The sequence below is a fragment of the Tachypleus tridentatus genome, chromosome 13, assembly GCF_004210375.1.
Source record: "Tachypleus tridentatus isolate NWPU-2018 chromosome 13, ASM421037v1, whole genome shotgun sequence".
Classification (NCBI taxonomy): domain Eukaryota; kingdom Metazoa; phylum Arthropoda; class Merostomata; order Xiphosura; family Limulidae; genus Tachypleus; species Tachypleus tridentatus.
This window is the reverse complement of record NC_134837.1, coordinates 106,551,235-106,574,402: the sequence shown is the minus strand read 5'-3', so window position 1 is coordinate 106,574,402 and position 23,168 is coordinate 106,551,235. Positions and strand designations below refer to the sequence as shown.

At 33.0% G+C, this 23,168-nt stretch overlaps 1 protein-coding gene across 2 annotated transcripts in view; it reads right to left on the bottom strand.

The window, feature by feature from the left end:
- The window catches only part of LOC143238028 (ankyrin repeat and fibronectin type-III domain-containing protein 1-like), a 192,933-nt gene that overhangs the window by 120,845 nt on the left and 48,920 nt on the right, over positions 1–23,168 (bottom strand). Inside the window, exon 2 of one of the 2 annotated variants that reach the window (XM_076477918.1) lies at positions 20,309–20,450. The exons of the other annotated variant lie outside the window; for it this stretch is intronic. The gene's annotated coding sequence lies outside the window, so the exon portion shown is untranslated. The remainder of the gene's footprint in view (positions 1–20,308; positions 20,451–23,168) is intronic. 2 annotated transcript variants of the gene reach the window in all.

The window sequence follows — 23,168 nt, the reverse complement described above, 5'->3', positions numbered from 1 at the left end:
TATTTTGTCTCCCCTGGTACAGCGGTATGTCTACAGATTTACAACGCTAAAATGAGAGGTTCGATTCCCCTCGGTGGACTCAGCAGATAGCCCGATGTGACTTTGCTATAAGAAAACACGCATGCTCATTTTATTTTATTATTATTGTAACTTTATAATAAATTTTTGCATTATTTGTAAAAATGTTTTCAATTTTAATTTTATATATGGATTAAGGATTATCTTAAATCTCCAAATCTGGTCGATTCTCATGAGATATTATTGGGATTATGGTCTGAAACAACTTTAACAACAAGGGCTCCCAACTGATGAAACAATATATTCTGATATTTATAAATACAAAGTTAAAAAACAACATATGTTTGAGTATCTACTTTACTTTTGCTCTTAACCCATAGTTTGATGTCATCAGAAGATAATATTAACGAAACTTATTTTTTCTTTAAGTCTCTTCTAGTCGTTTGTAACATTTATTTCAGGAAAACCATTAACATAATAAATATTGAAGCAGTAGCCGTTGATTGTACTATCATAAGTATTATGGATACCTTAAAAAGTTTATCCATAATACTTAGAATATATACGTTAATAAGGCATAACGTTGGTTTAGGACAATTTTATGTTCATCTAATCGGTCCAGAGAAATTATTTATTTGTACATCAATCTATTGACCCTTCTGTCAGTCTTTTTTAACCTAAATTTCCATCTTATGTAAGTATATATATATATTCATATTAATTTGTTCATCAAATGTTACTACCCGTAAAGAATTTCTGCAGTTTTGGTTCACTTGTTTAAAAACAAATTTGTTTGTAGGTTTCCTTATTAATCAGGTAAACCGGCAGACGCCCTTATAAGAGTAGTTAATTACATATTGACTTTATTTGGCTGGTTTACTTATTACTTCAAATTTTCTGTTGACAATTAATGGTAACCTGAAAAATAAAAAGTACCTAATTATAAATGGAGTTCCTATATTTAGCATGTAATTTTCTCAAGTTTATATTTTAGCGTGATATATTTAGAATTTCTTATTAAATATTAACGAATCTTTCGTCTAGAGCATGTTTGAAGTCACTAGCAACTAGCACACTGGTAAATTAATTAAATATTTTTAACCATTATATTTCACGGTGTCCATCACAAAGCTATAATCTAAGTTTGTGTTATTTCTGTAGTATATATTCACTCTTCTAGTGCTGATAAAGAGGTTACTGTTAGTACAAATGTTATTGTACTATATCATTTTCAAACAAATCTCTCCTTAATATTTATCTACATTTGCCAACGTTAATTAAACGTTAATGATAAACTGAAACTTTAAGCGGATGAAATGAAGGAAAGCATAACTTACAATTTTGCCAAATTATCGCGTGTATTTTAGAAAGATCGATGAAACTGATCTTACAACGTGCGCTAAGATAACTCGTGCTGTTTTAGTAGTTACGTCTTTAAAGAGCAAGAAACATACAAAGTGTGACACTTAAGATTTCGAGTATGTCTTAAAATTTTATAAAACCAGCACGGCTCTTGTAGTTCTAATGTACGTTGTAAACGTTCTTATGCTAACTGAATGGAAAACATTCTCCATTACTGAGTAACTATGCTGTCAATCCTGATAAGAAATGGCCATCATAAATTACATTAGAACTCGTAAAAAAGAAGTTAAGCAACCACTGAACAAATAGAAGATATTTTTCATTCAGAAATGTCATGTAAAAAAGCAGCTTTTATGAAGATAAATTTCATTGTTATAAAACTTTTTTTTCTCGTGGTACAATACTTAATGCATAAAATTAAAGACACGAGATATAGCTCGAGCATAATAAATGCAAAATCAGAAACCAAGACAGCCAGAAAAACGTATTATTTATTATTCTTGTATCTTTCATAGCAAATATTTTGCTTTGACAATCTGACATCTGTTCATTCGTTCGCATCAACAACTTGAATAATTAATAACAACTCTTTAGCTTAGCAACAAAACGCAATAACACAAAGAGGGCGTTTTAGATGTAACAAAAATGGAATAAAAATGAAATAATATGGTGCATGTAATAGACATAAAAGAGCTAGCAGAGAATCGCTCAACTTTAAACATTATATGTTTTTAAAGCAATTTAAGTTCTTTCCAAAACGCCACCTATGAACCAATTGCGATAATATGTGAAATTTGCAAAGGATCCAGTTTAACTCTATTGATTTCAGCTTAAGTAAACTTAAGTAAAAATGGTACTATAAAAATGGGTATTAATATTCCAGAAAGGAAAAGAAATAACTGAATCTAAAATAATAATAATGCAAATTGGGATCAGATACAGTCCTTATACTTAAAAATCATGACAGTTAAGAATTAAAGCAAAAAATGTAATAAGTGTACGAAACGCGTTTCTAAAATAGACAATATATACGTGTGTACGAATGTTGTTTGATTGTTGAAAAACACTTTGAGCATCATTATTACATTTCTCATGAAAATGACCTGAATACGGAAAAAGTTAAAATATTTTCGTAGTTTAACCTTAAAGTTTAAAAATTAACGATGCTATCTATCAATCCTTTTTTTTTCTACAAATGACACGAATCTAAATTAAACCCAAATTAAGCATGTAATATTTAGAAAACTAAAGTAACTGAATATTTGATGAAATTAGGATTAATTCACACACTCTTGACATTTGTTTTCAAATTTTTATAAGAATTTAAATGAACAACAACGCAACATTCTTGTAAGTCCTATAGCTTTCTGAATCCCCAGCAGTCCCATTACTGTCTTGGATCCTTTCTCTTAAAGCAGCGCTACGAAACGAAACGGAGGGTACTTATACCACGTGCCGTTTTACTACAACTGTTGTTACATACGCAATATGCCGTTATTGTCACAACTGGTCTTACATATATCGCATGCTGTTTGCAACATGATTGATCTTATATATACCACACGCTATTTTTACGACTGCTGACCTTAACTATACCTCACGTCGTCTTTACTATTACAGATTTTACACACACTATATACAGTTTTTACCACAAACAAGTTTACTTATATCATCTCTTAGCGACACAACGGTATGTATGCGACGTACAACACTAGAAACCGGCTTTCAATACTGCAGTGGGCACTACTCAGATAGCCCATTGTATAGTTTTGTGTTTAACTTCAAACATAAAACTCCCTCATACCTTATGACGTATTTACCACAAATTTGTAGAAAAGCACTTCAGAAAAGCGAAAAATAACGCACTTTAATGAACCCAGATGGGTTGGTTTTGGAAAAACAGAAAAAACAAAACAAAACATTTTAACAACCTCATACTTCGCTCAGACGAGCGATTTTCCCTTCCTTATAATTGTTATTTTATTTCTTTGTTGGACTTCTACTTACATTAAGACGTTTTATTTATAAGAAAAAATATATATGTTTAATATGGCAGCAAATTTTCACTTTATGATATATAATTTCGCTATTGTTGTAGTATTACATATTAACTTTATTTGTAAAAAATATATATATATCAACAATGCAACTACTGTTATTAGAGTAACGAATATATTTAATTACATCCCAGCGGTAAGTCTGACGGCTTATAACGCAAAAAAACGAGTTTCGATACTCGTGGTGTGCACATCACAGATAGCCTATTATGTAACTTGGCTTGGCATGGCCATGTGGGTTAAAGCGTTCCACTCGTAATCTAAGGGTCGCGGGTTAGAATCCCCGTCGCACCAAACATTCTCGCCCTTTCAGCCGTGAGGGCGTATAATGTGACGGTCAATCCCACTATTCGTTGGTATAAGAGTAGCCCAAGAGTTGGTGATGGGTGGTGATGACTAGCTGCCTTCCCTCTAGTCTTACACTGCTAAATTAGGGACGGCTAGCGCAGATAGCTCTCGTGTAACTTTGCGCGAAATTCAGAAACAAACAATTATGTAACTTTAACTATAAACAAACAAACAGGCAAACTCCAGCAAAAAAGAATCACTGCATATAATAAAAACATTGAATAACGACTGAAACGAATGTGATGCTCCATCTGTAAAAATGTATGAGCACTGTAAAGTTAGAAATGTTACAGGTGATGCTCTTCAACCACTAGACACCGCTCGACATGCGTTGTAACGTCATATTGGAACAAAGGGAATCTATTTTGGTCGTCTGTACCAGCAACAGACAGGAAACTACGTTATCGATCTGGAGCGCGACTTTTGTTACTTCGTTACTTCCTGTAATTTTCAAAATAAATAGCCATTCCTTATTGTGTTATATTCATTATTAAAACATGGGATTAAATGTGAAAATGCAAAATTTTCAATTAGTTTTAGCAGTTGTTATTAACACAGTAACTATTCACCAAACTGCGTTATTTAGGGTTAAGGAAAAGAACCGAGAGATCGTTATAATTACAGTATTAGACATTGTTTCACATTCGTGGTAGTGTCGTATGGTATCGAAATTAAGATCTCCATTTTGGTCGTCTAAACTAGAAACAGACAGAAAATGAGGTATTACATCTGGGGGCGCTACTCTTGTTACTCCATCTGACGTTTAGAATAATCAACCTCATTTTTATAACAAAAATACAACGATCCCCACTTTTGGGCTATGGATACGTTACAAGAGTGACAGTTAATTCCCATGATTCGGTCAGACAAAAATAGCCTAAGAATTGATAGTAGGTAGGATTGACTATCTGCTTTTTATCTACGACTTAAAATTTAGGAAAGGCTAACGCGGGTAACCCTGGTGTAGCTTTGCGCATAATTCAAACAAAACAACTAACTGCTGCATCTATCTGGTATCCATGTAACAAGTTGAAAAAAAAATTAATTTTAAATATTAAGTGATTGAACGAAAAAGTCAAAGAAACGGGAATTTTAATGTCCTAGTTTCTCACATCCACAAAACAAAAGTCGGTTTATCTTCACGCAACAGGGGAATTTCGAAGTTGAGGGGAGGAGGGTAAAACAACAGTAAGAACCAGATTGTGGTTATTAAATGTTGTTCTTTACAATATTTGTAAATGTTTGTTTGTAAACGTCTTTCTTAAAGCGCAAAGCTACACAGTAGGCTATCTGCGTTCTGTATATACCATAACATCAGTGAATATCTCAACTAGATAGTTGAAGAAGTAAATGTTTGCTCTTTTACAGGGCTAATAGAATACTGACTGTTATATTTTATCGCGTTTTTAGGTATTTTTTCTCTTCCTGGAAAGACATTCAGAAAACACAATCCTTTCAGGGTTTCATGTCATTAACTACACAGCTAACTCCAGGTGTTGTTTATGGCCGCATATAGAAAGTTAAGGTACCAAAATGGGAATGCTACTGTCAAATAGCGTGTTCTAAGACAATTTCTAATTTTGTTTAAAGGTTATGGAGTCGGTATGCTCTAGTGTGCCCCGAAAAGAGCATCAAAAATCTAAAAACTTCTGTTGTGTTTCATATTACTGCAAAACGGCTTTATAAGGTATATTTTGAATCGGCAAGTTTGATGAATGAAGTTCCATATTGGATGTTCTAATATCTAATGTCTTTATAATATTACTGGATTTGTCGTTTATTCTCTCATACTAAATGTATGGATCTTACTCGTAGTTTTATATTCGTAACACTTTTTATCAGAGAGAGACTCTCATTATACTCCATTGATACAGAAGGAATGGTTCATTTACTGAACACCTGAAAAAATTACGGTGGGAAAAACGTAACTCAGTTAAACTGATATGGCTTACACGATATAAGCCTGTTAACTGTTGAATGTAAATAAACTTTATCAGTTCTTTTGCGATAAAGGAAGACTAGAATGGATATGAAACTTTGTGCGTAGTTAGGAAATCAACTTTATTTTAATTAGGTAACATATTTAGTTACACATAACAGATACTTGTGAAGCATATGAGTTAGTAGTAGCCTTTCTAAAGACACTATTATCTTTTACGAATACGTTTTCAAGACAAAATAACGATTTCTTGATTAATTAAAATATATTTCATACATGTTGGAATACTAAACTGTGTTTGAGTAACTTAACTCAACCAACAACCAACCATAATTAGATCGTTTGGTTTTATCTGAGTGGATTCATTTAAATGAAATGTATGAACTGATGACATGGTCCCTTTCCTAACATCACTGGTGAAACCTTATAATTAGATATTGAATACAAGCTGAAAAGATTGATATAGACCAACTGAAATAAAACTGAACGAAATTGATTTCAAATTTTCTGCTTTTTTCAAGCCCGGAAATATTAGTCACATGACACGCAAATCGTACATTAGCCGTATATGATGTATACACAAAGAAAGTACAAAAATAAAAATCGAATTAGAAGCATAGTTGACGAAAGTTTTGTCACTAAATATTCATATTTCTCATTAAGCAAGAGAAATATGCAGAGTTCGTAGTATTTTTTTTTAACTCTTCACAACACCAAAAATAAAAACTTTGGTATAACACACTACAAATTTAGTAAAAATATAACACACTCGGGTAAAACAACAAAATATTGTACCAGGCTTACAGATTTTAAAATTGTGCAGTCTTCGAGCTCTCTGGTTTACTCGATTTGCGCGTTCTGTACAAGTTCACCCTTCTTTTTTGCCAGGACATCCAATTTTCAGACCATAATGAAATACAATAATATATTATGCAAAGTAATCCAATTCGCGGATCTTAAAATAATTATTTTTATGTTTTATTAGGTTATTTTATTTGTAAATGTTATTCTTAAAGGAACGTTGTGTTTTACTGGGCTACCCGATTAACATATATTAATGTAATATAGTCATATCTTTCATTAGGTCACCCGATTAACATATTCTGATGGAATATAGTCATGTGTTTTATAAGGTTACCCGATTAACATATCCTAACGTAATATAGGCATGTGTTTTATTAGGTTACCCGATTAACATGTCCCAATGGAATATAGTCATGTGTTTTATTAGGTTACCCAATTAACATATTCTAATAGAATATAATCAAGTGTTTTATGAGGTTACGCGATTAACATATCTTATTAGAATACAGTTTTGTTTTTAATTAGGTTTTCTAATTTTCTGATTTTAAATAATAGAGTTTTGTTATAAAATTACAAAGTCAATGTATATTGCTAACTTCGAGATTTGCAGATTTTACTAGGTTATCCGATTTGTAGATTTTAAAAATCTTAAATACCACACGACTGTTGTCTTTATATAATGAGCATAATTTCATGACTTTACGCAATAGTGATCTATAAGTTTTTCTACGTATACTATACAGTTATATGTGTAATATGAAGAGTATTATATGTTTCATTAACTCTTTGTATATGTTAGCCGTACTTTCTCGCCATCTATAACACAATCTGCTGTACTAAGAGTTAATATATCGAATTTCAATTTATATATATAGAGAGATGTTCTAAGACAACAAAAAGAGTTAAGTATTAAAATAACTATGTAAGGTTACAACAAATACTACTTCAATGATATATAGCCGCAGAACGTGCTTATTTAAAGTTATCGAACCAAATTGCTCACTTCATGACAAATGTGATAATACGAAACGTGCTGAACAGACTACGTTGTTCATTCTACTGTACTACATGAACAAAAGCGTGACATAGAACTAAGGTTCTTTTATAACTTCTCGAGAACAGCCTTCAGCTCCTGATACCATCAGTTAAATTCTTTTCAAAGCAGACAATGATTTCCTCAACATCGTAATTTTTTTTTTCCTACTGGTTCAACCATGGAATTTAATAAGTAAGTGACTAATTCAGATTTAAGGAATAATAAAAAACGTTTTTGTAGCGATAACAGCATTATTATTTATTAAATTCATCATTTTTATCTTTCCTTTAAATCCGCATAGTAGCTGTTGACTCGTAAGGTAGGGAATGTACACAGTATCGTCAGTGGAGAAGTGAGAGCCTACTATCGACGATGTCTTATTTAAAATCATCTTTCACATACGTTTCTTTGTATTGTGTTCAGCAGCCTTAAGTACATCTTGAAGACTATTTTTCATCATTAACAGGCATATTCATTAGTCTAACTTACTGTTTCGACAGCCACAAGTATGTATGCTTCATACTTCAGAAGAACTGATCGGTATAAAACCTTCCAACTACAAAGCAATTAACAGGACTTTAAAGCATCTTCAGTGACCCTATAAGATAAGTAATTTGTATCGACCAATACAAAAACATTCAATGAAACTGCTGCTTCCCCAGAAATAAAAGTCCATATGTAGTTTCCTTTGAGTTCAAAGTGTTAGAATAAAACACTTCGCTTCTCTGAAGCTTTTGTCTTAACACTTTTAAATAAATGAACCCTCATTAGAAGAAAAGCTTCCAGGTGAAGTAGCCTTCTGTTCAAAAACACAATCTAATTTATGAAGTAAATGTTTCCTGAGGTAATTTGATCTCAAATACATGCTCGGCATAATTAACTGTCTAATGATGCCCTTGAAAATAAAACAAATTGCAGCTCTTTAAAAATTCGTTCCAGTTCGATGGAAGAGAAGAAACTATGGTAGGCTAGGTTGATTAGTTAATACATTATGTCTTTATAGATATATATATATGAAGAAATTCAAAATATTATATTGGTAATTTTTGCATAATTGGTTAAATAACAAAAAGTTACATAACTTAAAAAAGTAAAGTATACTTTAAATGCAGAATAATAATAGTGGCTTTCAATGTAGAAACTTATTTATAAATTATTTGCTGTTGTTTTTTTAATTAAGCACAAAACTACACAGTGGGCTATCTGTGCTTTGCCCATCACGGGTGTCGAAACTCGGATTTTAGCGTTTTAAGTCCGCAGACATACCGCTGAGCCACTAGTGGGCGTATTTATAAATAATGTGCAAGTATGAATGACTATCCAACTTTCCTCGACAGTTGGCTTTTCCAGTTTTATACACTAATTATTTCCCAGAACATTTACATGTACAATGAATAAAAGCCCGGCATGGCCAGGTGGTTAAGGCACTAGAGTCGTAATCTGAGGGTCGCGGGTTCGAATCCCCATAGCACCAAACATGCTAGCTCTTTCAGCCGTAGAGGTGTTATAATGTGACGGTCAATCCCACTATTCGTTGGTAAACGAGTAGCCAAAGAGTTGGCGGGGGGTGGTGATGACTAGCTGCCTTCCCTCTAATATTACACTAATATTACAGAAAAAAAAACTCAACTGTGAAGAACAGAGCCAGTTAGCATTCCCTTCAAGTGAAGTGTATCTGTATATCAATGTAAAATTAAGTTGAGTCTCGTGTACGCTGGACCATTGGTACAATATTCAGTTTCAGACCACATAGAAGACTGAAGGTTGTTTGTGAGTGTGTGAAATGTTTGTATATAAATCATTATTTGAAATAACTGTTATTTTAAATTGTATTGTTGTTTGTATATTAAAATATATGTGTGTTAAGAAATAAAAATTTTGTTTACCAATCTTGTTGGCGAATATTATAAATTTTACACATGTTAGCAGTTAATTAACCTCTAAATTATAATTTCTCGGTTCTTGAAATCGTAATGCGTATCATATGTAGCATAACAAATTTTGTATACCTAATAATACCCACAGCGGACACAGTAAATACATAAGCTTAATAATAAATAAAACAAATCTGTGACGTTATTACGGTCTCTATATTAATTAACGAGTCCTAGTATTGAATAAATTTTAATAATCAATGTCACGTTTTATTCATACACGTAACTTTCAATGAAATTATCTCAACAGTCAAAGTAAGAAAAAAAATTAAGTGATAATATATATATATATATACGTGTTTACAACAAGAGTGCTTCATTTTAGCCAGCACAACTGTCTTTATGAAAAACAAAATCTATATTGAGCGTTTTTTAGAGTTGCTGATTAAATCTTCAATAATAAGCACATACAAAAAAGTATGAACCAGTAAGATAAAAGGCAGGATTAATTCACTTTTTTTTGTTTCGGTTAATTTTTGATATAACCCAATAAGCTAGTCAAGTTCAAAAATGGCCCAACCAATTAACGTTTAGCTACGCATGTTTCGTTTATGATTATATGAATGATTTCATGCTACTGTGATAATATGTGTCTTTAAGCTTTGTAATTTTGACAACAGCACAACGTTAAGAGTTTTACTGAAAAAGTAAAAAACCGAGATAAGATAGCTATGATACTTTACCAAACTAAGAAACCGCACCTTAACATGACGAAACTTAGTTTTCACTTCGTTGGTTATTAAGGATGACACCTGGCAAGACTCTTGAGTTTTACTAACCGACTTATAAAACTCAGATCAGAGTGCTGCAATTTCTTGTGTGAAAATAAACCTGTTTACCAAGTCGAAATTTAGGTTTGAATACCGGCTGTACTTTTATTTCCATTTTTCACAAACAAAATTCCAAATGCATGCAGCTCTCCTTGTTACCTTCATTTCTTTTAATAATCAAAATTACGTTTATGATATTTTCTCTAAAAACCAACTCTGAACCTAAAATCAGAACATAGTATATACTATTGTATATATTAAGAACGGTTCCAACGTAAATATCGTTTATGGTATTTTTCAACTATGATTTTATACTTGAGTAAGTAACTGGTTATAAAAACTTGACATTTTCTGTATTTTATTATTATTCTGCATATTTTCATTATTAACAAATGCAGTGACATTATTTATCAGTTCTCCTTATTTCATATAGTTTATATTATTTTAAAAAGCAAAAAGTGTTACAATAGAGCTATAACCAGCTTTTTCTGGCCTAGGAGAAAGATTGTTGTTGTTGTTTTTGAATTTCACACAAAGCTACTGGGAGAATTCCATTTCCTTTCAATTATCCTTAAGAAGAGTAAAACGGTAAGACCATTGTATTGGTGGCAGTAAGTTTGGTTTGTTTTGAATTTCGCGCAAAGCTACTCGAGGGCTATCTGCGCTAGTCGTTCCTAATACTGCAGTGTCAGACTGGAGGGAAGACAGCTAGTCATCACCACCCACCGCCAACTCTTGGGCTACTCTTTTACCAACGAATAGTGGGATTGACCGTCACATTATAACGCTCCCACAGCTGAAAGGGCGAGCATGTTTGGCGCGACAGGGATGCGAACCCGCGACCCTCGGATTACAAGTCGCACGCCTTAACACGTTTGGCCATGCCGAGTCCATAGGAGAGAGAATGACGTAATACAAGTAGTGAAAAGTTCATATTTAAATGATATTAAAATGTTGAGTTTTTTTTGGGGGGGAGGGGTATGAATACTCAGTCTCTCAAAAAAGGATTCTCAAACTCACGGAAATAAAATGATGTCATGTAACGTGATTTACTAAAAAGCAATCAAAATCACAGGTATGAAATGTAGCAATAAGTAAAACGAGATAGGAGAAGATGCGTCAAGTTATAGCTACAAAATTTAGTAAATTAATAACAAGACGTATTAAATAATCGTTAAATTCACAATATAAATCGTGTATTATATAGTGGTTATAACGAAATTCATAATAGGTCGCCATCGTTACGGTTATAGATAGTGTAACTGTGTGACAAATTTTATAAAATCCTTCAATGCCAAGAAGGTAAGATTCAGGAAGGAGCCCTAAACACCGTAGATTTAAAATGACATAATACTCATATCGTCAAGTTCAAAGTATAAAATGTTGTAAGACAATAACGAGATTTTCAAAAGAGTCGTCAAAGTCAGTTATTTAAAACGATGTAAAACGAGAATGGGAAAGCGATCGTCAACATCAGTGATATAAAATAGTATAATAAATGCAATAGTTTTAGAAAGAATCGTCTGACTAGACTACGTTTTCTGTTTGTTTGTTTTTTAATCTTGCACAAAGCTACACGAGAGCTATTTGCACTAGCCGTCCCTAATTTAGCAGTGTAAGACTAGAGAGAAGGCAGTTAGTCATCATCACCCATCGCCAACTCTTGGGCTACTCTTTTAACAATTAATAGTGGGATTGACCAACACATTAGAACGCCTCCACGGCTGAAAGGGTGATTATGTTTGGTGCGACAAGAATTCGAACCCGCGACCCTCAGATTACGAGTTGAACGCCTCAACTACCTGGCCATTACGGGCCTCGTTTACTGTTTAACCAAGCATTCTGTTTAAATGAAAATAATGTTTTTACTCTTTCACAGAATTTCTCATCAGGATACGACAAAATAACCGTCTTTTATATAAAGCATGGTGGAGTCAGATCTATGTATATTAAATTCAAATTAAGTTAGGTTTGTGTTTGGTTGGATAAGTTTAGGTCTACAGTGAAATAAGCATGATTGCTGTAAAACATGGTGAAGTCGCATGCGGTTAAGTTAAGATTAGGTTGAATATGTTTTGGTTTATAGCATAATAATTGTGGTTAATATGAAACACTATGGAGTAGGATGTGGTGAGATCAAATTAAAGACTGGTTAAATTTAGGACTACAGATGAATAACCATTATTAATATAAAAATGACGGAGCCGGATGTGATTAGATTAAGTTCAGGCTAGATTAGGATTATGTTGGGTTGGTTAAGTTTAGGTCTACAGCAAAATAATCACAGTTAACATACAACATGATGGGTTTAAGTTAGGTGAGATTCATTTATGGTTAAGTTTTAATTTAACAAGGTAAATGGAAGTAGAGCAGAAGAGGAATTATTAGTGCGAAAAGTGGTGGGGTTTTTAAGCTTTAATGGCTTTTAACGTCGATGAAGTTATTCCGTTTATATTTCCTTTCACATTTTTACACACACTTCGAAACAGAGCAAGCATTGTTTGCAAGACAGCTCCATAAACATTGTTATAGAATACACGTAAAACAGTTGATACAGTAAATGCGTTCGCTCTTAATTTGATTAAAATTTCGAACCACATTAGCTAAGTCACTCATTGTTATAAAATATGTATTAATCACTTTTGTCAAGCATCACAGCTAAACAAGTTCAGCAATGTAACCATGAAAAATAATGATGATTTCTTCTTGAAGGACTAAAATAGACCTGCTAAATTCATTCTAAGTTAAGAATTTCAAGTTAAGCTCCTTATTTTGTATTTTGTTAGAGGTTAATGTAACTAAAGAATTTGTTTTCTTACCAGCAACGTGTTTCTGCAGCTCCTCACCACACAATCTTTCCTTCTTGCTTTGGTGTATACAAGTTTAACATTTAAAGTGTGGCCAACGTCTTGACGTTTCAAGCATTTGGATAAACACACATACAACTGATATGACACAGTTCTAACAAAACAAAGCCTGTAATCTAACGAGGTAACAACCACATGGTGATCAGTCTTGAAAGCTCACAATGATTTAGAGTCACGTTTCTCTATGTTTCTTTGTTTTTTGAATTTCGCGTAAAGCTACTCGAGGGCTATCTGCGCGGTTTCTCTATGTAAGGCACGATGTGCTGAGGGAGTGGTAATGGCTACTGAATTACAATCACTTTCAAACACAATTGCACTTGAAAATTATCCAAAACATATCGTTGTAAAAAATTATTGTAATAAAATGTGTGGCAAATACTAGAAGTTTCATTTAGAACTTCAACTGGAAATTTCGAAAAGAGTTGGAGCTGGGTCATGTAGGTCTGCGAAAAAAAGCAGTTTTTAGCCTATAATTAGTAGTAATACACATTTGTAGACATGTTTTATCCTCAATAGTAACATATTCGTAGAAACCAAGTAATCTTTACTTTATTTAAGTTTATTAAATCTTGAAAATGAATGAAAATACACATATGATCGAGATTAAAATTTTAAGATTTAGCTTCGGTAAAAACTTTATTTTGTTACGTTTTAGTATTTCATCGAGGCATAGACACATACACTGCTAGCCAAAATCTTAAGGCCAATGAACATTTTGTGTTGTTAATCTCAACCACTTATTTGAGTTGAGCTTCGAAAGATGAATATAAGAAAAGGGAAAATAAAATAAAAACTTTTTTAACATTTAATGGAGAAAATGTGAACACTATGAAATTAGCCTAAATACTAGTTGGTCAAAAGTTTAAGACCATACCATAAAGAAGTCTTAAATAGGGGAGGAAATGCACAACAAGAGGTCTCAGTCACGGCCGTCATTGCGAATAATTGCAAACATTCGCTTTGGCATGGTCGATATAAGCGTTTGTAAAGGCTGGCTAGAATGTTATTCCAAGTGGTGAAGGTGGCTTCACAAAGATCATGCACTGTTTGGAATTAAAGTCCATTTCTATAGATTTCCCAAACATTTTCAATGGGGTTCAGTTTGGACGAACTCGCTGGATGTTCCAAAATAATCACGTTATTCGTCATAAAAAAGTCCTTTGTCCTGCAGGCATTGTGGATTGCAGCGTTGTCCTGCTGAAAGATCCAGTCATTTCCACACAAGCGAGGGCCTTCAATCAATAAGGATGCTCTCTCCAACATGCCAATGTAGCCAGCTGCTGTTTGACGCCCCCTGTATAATCAGAAGCTATATTGTTCCCTGGAAGGAGAAAGCACCTCATGATGAAACGTTTTCCACTGTGTCGTGTAGAAAATGTCTCCGGTGGGATATCCTTATCGTGCCAGTAACGTTGGAAGCCATCTGGACCATCCAAGTTAAATTTTTTCTCATCAGAGAACTAAACCTTCGTCCACTTTTCTACGTGCCAAGTTTGGTGCGTCTCAGCAAAGTTTAACCGAGCTGTTTCGTCGTGTGGAAGGAAGCGTGGCCTTTGAAGACGTTTACGGTTTTTAAAGCCTTTCTCTTGTACATGCCGTCTTATCGTTCTTGAGCTGCATTCTGCGTCCGTAAGGGCCTTAATCTGGTTCGACGATCGGCTGATGTCTTGCCGGACAACCCGTCGAATCTTCCTGCTCAACGCCGGCGAAATTTTCTTGGGCCAACCACTTAAAATTCTCGTTCCGTATCCCTCAGAGTCTTTTTAAGAAATTTGCAACAGCAACTTTACTACGCCCAATCTCATTAGCAATGGCACGTTGAGAAAGACCTTGCTTTTGCAGCTCGACAATTTTGCCATGTTCAAACTCTGTCAACTTTTTAGCCTTTGCCATGTTTTTACACAATGTAACACAGGAGATATCAGTGTGAGATGTTGGTAATGCTAATGCTTGAACACAAATGACTAAATTTCGTTACGTGTTTTCCGATTAACGCTTCGTTTCAGTATGGCCTTAAACTTTTGACCAGCTGGTATTTAGGCGAATTTCACAGTGTTCACATTTTCCATATTAAACGCTAAAAAGTTTTTTATTTTTTATTTTCCCCTTTCTTATTTTCATTTTTCGAAGCTCAACTTAAATAAGTGGTTGAGTCTAACAACGCAAAATGCATATTTTTTCTTTATGTTCATTGGCCTTAAGATTTTGGCCAGCAGTGTATAAAGATAATGTTTATGAGGAAACCATGGTAGAAATATATCATGTTTATCAGGAAAGGATGGTATGTGAACAAATGATGTAATCTTTCGAACAAAGAGCTAAGAGTTCGTACAAGAAGGAAAAGAAATATGTTAACTGATGGCACCCTAAGTGTAAGAAGACACTTGTAAAAAATGACTGATTTATACGTGTTACGAAATAATCAAAATGCACTTTTTAAGAACTTTCAGTTACTATTTGTTATTTTCCTAAACTATCTGCTGACGATGTCAACTTCACTTACACATAATGAAAAATTGATCTCTACTGCTTAAAAAGTCTCGATGCAGTTTACTATTCTCTGTGTTTTTTGGGCGAAGGATTAATGAGGGAAAACTCCGTTAAAAGGTGGTAAATTCGATTTACATATAGATAAGCTTTGCACAGACTAACGTTCAATTTTTACATTCATTTCCGTTCTGCTAAGCTCATTCAATTTTCATTAACCATGTGTTGTTCCAGACATCCATCGCGTTTAGGAACAATGTAATATTTCCTTTCTGTAGTGCATATCCGAGCAAAAGAAAAACATATTGATCGTAGAAATAAACGATCTTTATAATACCAAATTCAGGTTATCTGGTTTTATTTACTCGGGCTCTCGACATTTCTTTTTACAGCTTCTCCAAGGCCATTCTACTAAACACAAACTGTGACTGAGAATAGGTAGCTACAGTTAGCTTGTATAAGTAATTGTCACCGATTCTGTGAGATGCATTTCTGTGTCGAAATGTTGAGAGTTCAGTTTAAGAAACAACACTAAACTTGGTGTTATAATATCATTCGTTTCTAGAACTGAACGTAATATTTACATCTTCTCTACGCATATTATATGTAAGGTCCAATAATTTTCACCTATGTATAGCAGTAAAGGAAATACAATGTTACCTAAAATTCAGAAAGAGTTTTCTATGAGTAACCAGAAATAACGTATATTATTCTTTAACTTGATAGATTACATATATAAGTTACTGTTTCAGATCATGTCAGTATTTCTTTTGAACTACGATCATTTCTTCTGTAACAAAAACTATTTTTACTCCAGAGTTAGATTATACAAGTAAATATAATTGTTTTTCTGAAACTAACATCAATACAGCAATGTGTGGTGGCATAAAAAATACAGAAACAAAGAGATGATAGTGGACGGTAATATCAGATACTACGTAGAGTCCCATGGCAATCATTTTAATCTGTATTTGTTCGGTTCTTTATTCATCAAGTGTTTCTACGTTATGTTTTACTTTTCAGAATAAAACCTTATACTTTCCCACTCTTTCTAGTAAAAACGAAGCACCTAGAAGATTTTTAATGCCCTATTGTAAGCTATTCTTTTGTATCCATGTTTATTTGTTAGTTTTCTTGTCTTAGAAACATTCATACATACATATTTTCTTATGTATTCATATAAGACACCTTCGGTGATATTTAATCAGCTTGGCATTGGTTGCTGGAGCCATAGATGTGTTTTTAATTATCAGATCCTAGCAAATCGTAAAAATTGCTTTGTGTAGCCAAAAATAAACGAATTACATTATTTAAAACGTCAAAGATTCAGTAGATCAGTGTGACCTAAGAACAATTTTCGTCAGAAATTTTAGCCCTAACGCTTAGGGTTAAATCGAATAAAAATCTATACAGCAAAAGTGTTTGCCGAAATTGGCAGTTATGTAAAAAAAAAGGCGACACAAAAAAACAACGTTTGGAGTAAGTTTATCTGTTATCAAAATTTGATTCAGTAGAAAGATAATTTATTTTGTAAAGATTTTTGCCCAACCTTCATAGCTGATTTACTATGCTCATGTTTACAATTTATAGATCACATGCTCTTCCTACAGACTGCTTACTCGACGATCCGTAACAACATAGTTCATCCCTAGCTTGAGGACAGTTTGCTTTAGTCACTGTTCAAAACGTCTTTTCTTGTATTGGGTTTCATCCACGCAGTACAAACATATTAAGATCTTAAAATTAATAATTTAACAGAAGCACAGAACTCTGTATCACAACTGAAATACATGAATACACCCGAAGGCAAAAAAATAAAAATAAAACAAGATTACAAATAACATCAGCTGTCTTCGTGGAATAAATTACTAATGAAGGCATACAGAAAGGCTGAGAATTTTATCTGGCGCAGAAAAAAAAAGTTCATAAAGCTATCAAATGATATTATCTCTTGTCACTTAATCCTTCGATCATTTTTAATCCTCTGCTTTTGTTCTGGTATCATTTATCATCTTTAAAATATTATCCTTCTATTTACTTTCTCGGTTTCGCTACCAGCTAAAACCTTTCTACCATTAATTAAATGTTTCAGTAAAAGTGTTAAATAATCTCCTAGCAGCACTGAGTTATGAGCCTCTTTCCTCGTGTAAATCATAAAGTTTCTGATTTTTTATGAATATCTTTATTAACAGATAATACAAAGAAATCTTTAGATATTATATATCATTAATTTATATTTCTTTATTAAAAAAGAATGCTTTGCTGTGAGTAGATACAGGTCCTCTGGTATTAAAGGTGTAGGATATAAAACATTAGTGTAGGTTATGTCATGTGTATAATTTGTTAGATAATCGTCCAACTGCACCAGTTTTACTAATGCAAGCGATTACCTGTATAATTAAAATCATTTGCTTAAGGACACACGTGTCACATAAATTAATTACGTGTAAAACAAACATACACAATGGAAAAGACAAAATGTGAGCGGCCATCAACATTTACAGTGACGCATGTTAGTATATTTACTGCAAACAAAGGCTACTATATAAAGAACATTTATAAGATTTGGAAGATTATTATTAAAGTTATTAACAGAACAGAAATATACCTTTATAAATTACTGCAATTATTCTTAGTTTTGTAACTCAGAACGGCTGGTATGGGTATTAACACTTTTATTAATAAGCAGAGAACAACGTTTCGACCTAACTAGGTCATCTTCAGGTTAACAAAGTTAACAGAAATGTCGAAACGTTGTTCTCTGCTTATCAATAAAAGTGTTAATACCCATACCAGCTGTTCTGAGATACATTTTCATTTTAAGTGGGTTCCTTGTCATCAAGAATATTTTTAGTTTTGTTTAACACAAAGTGGAGTTTATTACGAGATATTTCTATTGATCTAAATAAAGCAACCATCATTATCATCAGAATATATTTATTTATTAGTTCAATATTTAACTATTGCAGCATCATCAAGAGCTATAGATAAACTACAAGTTTGAAACTAAATTGGAACATTGTCATCAGTCCATCGAACATTGATACATGTGTCTGAAGGGTTCAGATCGCATCAAAAATGATATCAAGCATTTTTGAATTTACAATGTTGAAAAAAACAACAAAAACCGAACCAACAATGGAAAATAAAGAGTATGTGTATATGAACACGTGAACTAGTAAAATCACAGGATTTAGAAAAGTATACGTTATGTATACGAAGTATATCTGTATAAGTATGTTTACAGATATATGTACTCCTCTATCCTGTCGTATCAACACATACGCATAACAATGTCTGAAAAATATATTTTAACCATTTTGTAAATATATTGAGAATTCGTCCTGCTTCAAACATATTAAAATATTAAAAATACATTCAACATTTGTACACTAGAAGCTAACCTTTATATTTGCTCATTTAAAGTCTTTTTTTTTCCTGATTTAAATGGATTCTTAAATCTTTCGGTCAAAAAATTACGACATTTAGGTAAAATCTTGATATATAATAAGATGTTATCTGCTTGTGCTATTCAGTGTTATTTACTGCAAGTGGTTTTTAGTATTAAGGTTTTTGTCTGTCACATACGGATTCAGTCATTTTATCATGTATGGATCCGCATATTTCTTCTGTATACGAACTGGAGCATCTACTACATATATAACGTTCTTACAATGGCACCGATCATGTAGACCATATTTACTGGTAATGGTAATTACTTTTTACATATTTCACTTAATACTTGAGTATTGAACTTATGGAAATTATTACAGTGTTTCTGTGTGTGTTGTACTCTTGTTAGAACACAACTGTATTCATTGTTTAAACATTAAACGCACAATTACCGCATGTGTATTACTTAAGGAAGAAATACATAAAACATATGATTAACTGGTTTACTTCAATCTTTAGTGACATTTAATTCACAGAAGTAACACACCTTTTAAGCCACAGTTATTTATACAGTAAAACATCTTCGTAAAAAGTGTATTACTTTCAGTAATTAACTAAGTGATTATTATTTGCCTTTGATAAATAGATAGAACACGTATTTCACGTCATAATTTAAGTTAACTCAACCTGACTTCATAACGCATTTGTGGTTACTTCGTCAGCGGCTTAATACAAATTTCTAAGTTTACGCTTCTGACGAGCTACGGCCCAGGATGGCCAGGTGGGTTAAGGCGTTCGACTCGTAATCTGAGGATCGCGGGTTAGAATCCCCGTCGCACCAAACATGTTCGCCCTTTCAGCCGTGAGGGCATTATAATGTAACGGTCAATCCCACTATTCGTTGGTAAAAGAGTAGCCAAAGAGTTGGCGGTAGGTGGTGATGACTAGTTGCATTCCCTCTAGTTTTACATTGCTAAATTAGCTCTCGAATAGCTTTGCGCGAAATTCAAAAAACAAACAAACTGAAGAATTCCTCTACTTCAGTTAAGATATTAATTAGAATCAGGAATGACGTAACCATGATGGATATAACAAACTACGGTGAAGAAAATATTGATAACTGAAACTTTATGAAGAAATCTAAATTGGTAAGCTTGATGAACTTCTTTAAACAAAAAACTGAATTAAATGTCAGCTTTGTTTAGTAATTCATATAAGCTTTATTTTTGGTTTCCGGTGCACAAATGAACAGTTGCTTCAATATGTAGAGGAATAACATTGAACAAAACTTACCTCTTGTTTCTCTTCTTGTGAAAAACCCGTTTAATCCTGATGAGTAAGAAAGCAGCTTTATCCAAAGTCAGTGTCCCCACAGATTTAGAAGGGGGAGGAGGTGAAGAGGACGATGATCTGGAAGCTCCTGCTTTTGCCTCTCCTGAGAACATGGTGACGTCAGCTCAGAGTTAGAAAAACGTGTCACAAGTTGGAATATTAAGTTAAATAACTGAATTAAAATTTTACTCAGTCGTGAAACTTTACGCCACAAACAAAGATGTTTATGAATTTTATACGAAAGTGGTAGATGCAGCTGCAACAGTTGTTTTAAAGCAGTGTAATACCGACACGTAGGATAAGAACAAGATAAGAAAAATATTGCACGTAAATAATCCTCTGTCAAGTTAACAATGATATTAGTGGCTGGTTTCCAGTAATCTCGAGAGTTGCTTTAACTAAATCGAAATTTCACTCGGGTTATGAAACTATTTGCGGACATATGGTTGATAGGGAATTTAAAAACAATTTATTTAGAGATTCTTCAAGTATGTTTTTTTACAATGGATGGTGATTCTAAAGACTTATCTTCTACGAGTAGATAACGCACTGCTCTCGGTGTTCTTCTGAATAGGAGTAGCGCCCATGCAGTTCAGTTGAATATCTTCAATAGAGTGTGGGGCGGGAATCATTACATGTCGCGAGCTTCCCATCAGCTGGAAACGTACGTCAGCAGAATACAAGCATGCGCGTATGATATATATAAGCAAATAAATAAAAACCTGAATATAAAAAGAAACGTACGTTCATCTCCTGTAGTCTGATTTTAGAAAACGAAAAAAATAAGGTTTAATATATTTAAAAGAAAAAAACGATAACTTTATTTTGTAATCTGTAATCCAAAAACTACCAAATATAGCCAAATACATTAAATGCCCTACATCATGACAGGATATATCTGCAAAATAATATCTTGTTGATGTTCATGCTCTGGGACACATCGATAAAAGCGATATTTTTACTTTGAGAAAGAAAATATAAGGCGTCATACATTTAAAAGAAAAAGAGATAACTTTCTTTTATAATCTCTAATCAAAAAAGTACTAAATACAGCCAAATACGTTAAATGACTTATTTCATGACAGGAAATATTTGTAAAATAATGTTCATGTTGATCTGTACGATCTGTGACACATCGATGAAAGATACACAGATGGATTCAAAAATCCCGATATATTCTTGATGACGAGAAACCCACTTGAAATAAAAATGTACCTCAGAACAGCTGGGATGGGTATTATCACTTTCAATGATAAGCAGGGGACCACGTTTCGACCTTCCTAGGTCATCTTCAGGTTAAGAAAGAGAGAGTTAAATATTACCGTTGACGGACACATGTCTTAGGGACGACAGTATAAACATGTACGAGATTGTAGGGGGCGTTGCTACATACCATTTGTTCCCGACATCAGCGAAAAATAACCAACATTTGAAAAAAAAAACTTATAATAAAACACAATATTCCAGTAAATACCAAATTTATTCGAAAACCAGCTACAAAACTAAAGTCCATACTATGTAAAAACTATACTTACAAACACAACACCAACATAATTTATAAAATACAATGCAACAACTGCCATGACTCTATATTGGAGAAACAAGCAAAAAAAAAAAAAGGAAACTACGTTCAAAGAACAAAAAAAAAAACACTTCCGCATGTTTTTGAACACAGCAAATCAAATAAACACAACATAACCATAGAAAACACCAAGATATTAAGTAGGGAAACAAATATAAACCATCGCAATTAAAACCAAAATTAAACCACTATTTTATACCTATACTGATTGATAACCTAACATCCACCTGCATCGCCCCCTATAGTCCCGTACCCTTATATACTCTCGTCCCTAAGGCATGTGTCAGTCAACGGTCACATTCAAACTCTCTTTTTCTTAACCTGAAGATGAACTAAAAAGATCGAAATGTTGTTCTCTGCATATTAATGAAAGTAATAATACCAGATGTTCTGAGATACAATCCCGATTTATTTTGATTTCGGTATTTGTATTGGTAATCTACACAAGGGCTTTCTTATATAGTCGTCTCTATTAATGAGTTGATAAACTATAAGGAAGACAGCTAGTCGACAGAACCTATCGCCAACTTCTAGTTTCTTCAGGTCTGATCGAATAATGGGATTTGGGTATCACTCTTGTAGTACACCCATAACTTCAAAAGAATGGCGCTTTCTTTTGTTGTGTATGACAACGGAATGCAAACCATGAATCCACTCATTCTCAGTTTGGACATTCCCAGCCATTAATTAAAAGTAAAAAGTAATAAATAAGAAATAAACAGCATAAAAATATAATAATTAGTAGGAACACTAATCATATTTTATCATGAATCAAAGAATACCTGTTTTGATCTTTCATTTATTTATTTGTCTATTACACAAGCTAATTATTTCATATGTTTAAAAAAACACAAAGAAAATGTTCTGACATTTTAAAAGTTCCAGTATCAAACAACTAGAATGCCATTTGTAAAAATCTCAGTTTAAAAGGTCAGTACAAAACCTAATTTCTGCAACACTGATTTGTGTTTTTTTTTAAATCGACATCTCTCTTTTCCAGTCCATCTCCTAGTGTGACACGATAAGTTTATGGACTTACATCGCAAAAATAAGAGTTTCGATTTACCCTCGAATAACTAAGTTAAGATAAACCACTGTGTAACTTAGCGCTAGGAATAAAAACAACTTTCCAGTCCAATGTAAGAATGCTTTGTTTTGTTTTTGTTATAGTTTTCTCAGATATTATAATTATACTATTCTGACGTTTCAAAAACTTTTAAATATCTGTGATTGTAATGG